We start from the raw sequence: 5,355 nt of genomic DNA on the forward strand, positions 1-5,355 counted from the left end.
GTTTGTTTACATCACTTTGGGACCTTTTCATTAGAAATCATGGGAGAAATTTCGTATCTTAGAACTATTTCAGTTATACTGTTACAATTATTTCATAAATTGTGTCATACTAAACAATTATCTGTACTATGTGATAATTCAATGTATTTTTTTCAACCATTAAATATCATGCAATTAACCGATATCTGTATTTTGGTCTTGATTTTACTGATACCCATTTTAGCTTCATTAGATATAAATCACAAAGCGGTCTTTTATCGCGCTTATTCTATGTTCCGATAGACTACTACTTAGACATCCTCAAACCAATGCACCAGTTAGGCATCATTTCTATCCACCATATGTCAAAAGTGATTCATTGTGATTATATTGTCAAGCTTCATCTTCAGTGGCGTCAATACATCGTGCCTGTGCGTTTAAGGGCGAGTATTATGTAAGTGTTGTGTAAATAAATCGTGCAAAAGGAGCTCTTAGAAGTATTGTTTCCTGGTGGTAAAATGAGGCAATTGCGCGGATCTGTCGGATAACCATTTCATATCACATACAATTATTGTTTTCGAAATAAGATAAAACACCTCAGAGAAGCAATTCAAGTCTTCTGCCGTTACGTGCAATATCTATAAAATGTTCAAAACCAGACGATAAGAACATGTTCCTCTATTCGACTGATGCAACATTTGTTTGAAGTACTCTTTTAGACCATGTCAGATCAAAGAAAATGAAACAAGGTATTCATACTTAGCTATACAAAAAGGTATATGCAGACAGAAAAGGTGCAATAATTATTGCACGATTTCTCAATTGTGTTGTTGTTGTTTTGTTTTTTTTGCTAAAAATGATAAGTGCGTGCGTTTTTGAAACGGTCTTTTTAACCCCGAAGGATTTGATTCCCCACATAAATTATAAACATTATGAGGTGTTTCATTAAACGAATTGTTACACACATATTTACATATATTAAGCTCTTTGATATATTCGGGCTCAAAACAAAATAATGGTTTGTCATCTCTTCAACATGATAGCAAGAAAAAATGAAACATAAAGGCCGTTTGTTGTGCTAAAGGTTTGTCAATTCCGCTTAAAACTCTTACCCTGTGCCATTTAACGGGTTTTTTGTTTAAACTTTTGGCTACTGAGCTTATTTCTGTAGTTTTTCACATAAGTATTCTTAGTAAACAGTTATAATGTATGTCTGTTCTCTAAATGTATTATCTTCAGTATGGATTTCAATTATGTTAGCTCCATGGCATCATTATAGCCGGTCGGGAACTAAGCTGGACGGCACTTAGGCAAACATACATTCCGTAATAAACTCTAATCCAGTATTCTACGCCTTCCGGTGTCAAGCTGCTAGATGCGCTATAAAAAAGATATATTATTATTATAAGTCGTACCAACACAGCTATCGGGCTACAACAAAACTGTTCTTCTTTGTTACATGTAAATTTACTCCTGTTTACATCTTTATTTTAAATCTGCAGAAAAGATGTCGTCTGTGTTAACTTGGAAACGAATACATAATTGTAGCGTTCACATCAATGAATGCTTCCTAAATGGAAAGAAACAATGTTTAAAAACGTCTTATAGGAATAGAACCACCCGGACGTATTTCCTTGTGGGCCGACACCTATAACCGACTATTAGCTAGTAGACGTAAACGCTATAGATATATTCTGCAAAGGATTCCTGGATTTTTATTGTTTATTTTTAGAAACAGATAAACATACATTCTCTCTCCATGCGGCATAGCTATAATCGATAGTTGCATTTTTGCGTTATGTGTATTTTTACCATATTGTCAATCAAACGTCAGACTTGAATGTTTTACTTCGGTATGCAACCCTTTACGTTAGACAAAAAGGATAGACTATCGTTCTTAACATGTCTTTATAATCAGAAGCATTCGGATGTTACTGGCAACCGTAAGAGTACCATTTCAGCGCTTTCCATGCGCTCTTCCAATGTGTCAAACGCCATTGACAAATGAGTTCTCAATGTCAAAATGCCTTGTTTTACCTACACAATATAGCAAATGTAAATAAATACCCCAGAAACAAGCTCAGAAGCCGAATGTTTAAACATAAACCCTGTTTATTCAACATTGATTCAAAGAACGTTCATTCATTTTGATACACGATGTTAATTTATCATTCCTAGCAAACCGTCTACCATTTATTTGGATCTCTGTTTATAGTCAATCCTAACAATAAGTGTAGTTTTTTTTCGATCCTCGATTATTAAAAAGTTAATCCTATCAACCAGTCTAACATATTTTTTTTGATCCCTGTTAATCAGATCGTCAATCATTCAACCAGTCTAACTCTTAATATATTGATCCCCGTTTATTAAATAGTCAATCATATCAACCAGTTTTACATTTATTTTTATTTTTTATATCCCGAAAGGTCAATCCTATTAACCATCAACTCTCGAACATTTATATAATACGACTAACATGGTTATTGTCATTTATATTACAGTCAGTCAGCGGCCATACGTTCAGTGGTGGACCGTATTTTCTTGAAAGAAGCAATATACTGGACAGAGAGGTCATATATTTTCATCAAATACTTTAAAAGTAAAATATATCACGTAGTATCTGATATATGTTTGCTTGTATTATGTATGTGTATTTGATTATCTTTTTTGTATTTATACTGTGTTAACAATGTATTGTTAAATCATTAATGAAGCTACCTAAATAATGTAGATTCAATTTGTTCCAAATTGACAATTAACGAAGCGTCGTTGCACAAGCAATGCAACATACCTTTAATGAGATCGCAGGAGCTTAGATTACCATAAAACCAGTCAGAGCAAATTCTGATTAGGAATTTTAGCACAGCGAGGAACACTCAACTATTTCCACTGAAAATTATTCTAAGACATTCATAAAGAAATAAATGTTTTTTTTCTCTATTGAATGCTGGTGTGTGTGTTTTTTTATTAATTTGATTAAATTCACAGCGGGGAGCAAGTAAAAAATTCAGTGAACAGTAGCTTAAGTTAAATGACAAAAGACAAACAATCAATACATACACAATAAAAAGCCTGACAATCTTAGGGTCAGCAAACACTAATTCCTGTCATAGTATTATGCTTGATGTAATGCATGTGTAATGCATGTGTGAAGTGAATTTCTTTTAACTGTCGTATGTTTATTTGTTCAATAAATTAACGATTTAATGTTTAAGTATTCCAGTTCATCGATGTATGAAAACATTGTGTATATCCACCATGGTCGATTGAACAGTAACTAGTAGCAGTGTCAATAATGTAACTGATGATATTGAAGTCACAAACAGTTTACAGCAATGATACGTTGTTCGGTTGATCTCAATCTTTGCTTTATTCTATGAGATGTATTTCGAAGACGTTGCGTTCATTGGATAATAGAAAAAGATTTTAAGAGATACCCGTTAATTTAATGAAGCAAAATACGAGTAAGATATATTCATACGTCGTAACAATAGACAGTTAAATGTCCAATACTGGCAAATGGATTCAGTGGTAAAGTTATTTTATTTCTTGGACGGATACATGTCTTATACACTTGAAACCATCGATTCAGTGGTAATGTTATCGTATATTTCATTGGACTGACACATGAAGTATACACTTGAAATCATCTATTCAGTGGTAATGTTACCGTATATTTCATTGAACTGACACATGACGTATACACTTGAAACCATCGATTCTGTGGTAATATTATCGTATATTTAACTGGACTGATAAATGACATATACAAGTAAAACCATTAATACATTGGTAAGGTTTTCTGAAAATTTCCTCTATTTATAAATGATGTATACACTTGAAACATCGCATCCCTTAGTAAGGAGATCTGATATTTCACTGGTTTGATAAATGACATATACACTAGAAATCATGGATCTATTGTTAAGGTTATCATATATTTCACCGGAAAGATAAATGACGTATACACTTGAAATCATGGATCCATTTTTAAGGTTATCGTATATTTCCCTGGAAAGATAAATGCTGTATACACTTGAAATCATGGATCCACTGTTCAGGATATCATATAATATTATTTCCATAGAAAGATAAATGCTGTATACACTTAAAATCATGGATCCATTGATCAGGTATTTCCCTGGAAAAAAATGACCAATTCACTTGAAATCATGGATCTATTGTTATGGTTATCATATATTTCACTGGAAAGATAAATGACGTATTCACTTGAAACCATGAATTTAGTGGTAAGGTTATCTTATATTCCACAGGATTGATAAATGACGTGAACACTTGAAACCATGGAACCATTGGTAATGTTATCTTATAGTTTACTGGATTGATCAATGGTTTATTGACTTGAAACCATGGAACCATTAATAAGGTTATCTTATAGTTCACTGGATTGATAGAAGATGTATACACTTGAAACCATTAATAAATTAGTAAGGTTATCTTATAGTTCACAGAGTTGTTAAATGATGTATACACGTAAAACCATAGATCGGTAAGGTTAGCTGATATTCTAATCTGATCAGTATTGATCAATGATGTATACACTTGAAACCATGAATCCATTAGTAAGGTTGTCTTATAGTTCACAGTATTGATATACGATATATGATGTATACAATTGGAAACTGTAGATTCACAGTACATCAAAAGGTCAAACCTATCAACGAGTATGGGGCTTAAGGCCGTGATAAGAAGATATTATTTATTGCAGAGAATATTACAGCCTAATTGACATTTTGTCTAGGAAGTATTTTATGATAAAACCAATTAACTTGAAAGAGAACTCCCAAAATAGGTTCTTGGAAATACAGAGAAATCAAAATGCGATGAGAACTTTTATGTGTTTAGATTTCGATGTGCTTTTTCCATAATGTATCATTTTATTTTGGTGAAAAAACAATTTCGGAACTGTCTTATAAGTGGTAAAAGTATTATATCATCTGTCCTTCTTTTGAGCATTCAGTCTGTTTCTAATAGATTCAACATAGTTATAATGCATATGATGTTTAATGCTTGTACGATTGTCCATTGATATTTGCTTATTTTGGCCTAAATCATGCCAGTATAAAGCTGATTAAGAAAGCTGTCTACTGAATGCATTATCTCTTCCCTGATTGAGTGTATTCACGAATATACGACAAAACTATCTGCCGCTAATATCGTCAAGTACATTTGCTCGTCAGCTCGCAAAATGCTAAATAACTAACACATTTTCTGAACTCATTGCATGAATTTGTGTAATTAAATTTTGTCTATAGGAAATTGTGCATGCTGACAATAAATTGCATTTCTTTAGGTTCTATAATTCTGAAAATTCGCACATACTTTCAGCAAGTATCACTCCGTACGACAGTAATA

Source organism: Mya arenaria, chromosome 16 (genome assembly GCF_026914265.1).
Source record: "Mya arenaria isolate MELC-2E11 chromosome 16, ASM2691426v1".
In the NCBI taxonomy this organism is placed as follows: Eukaryota; Metazoa; Mollusca; class Bivalvia; order Myida; family Myidae; genus Mya; species Mya arenaria.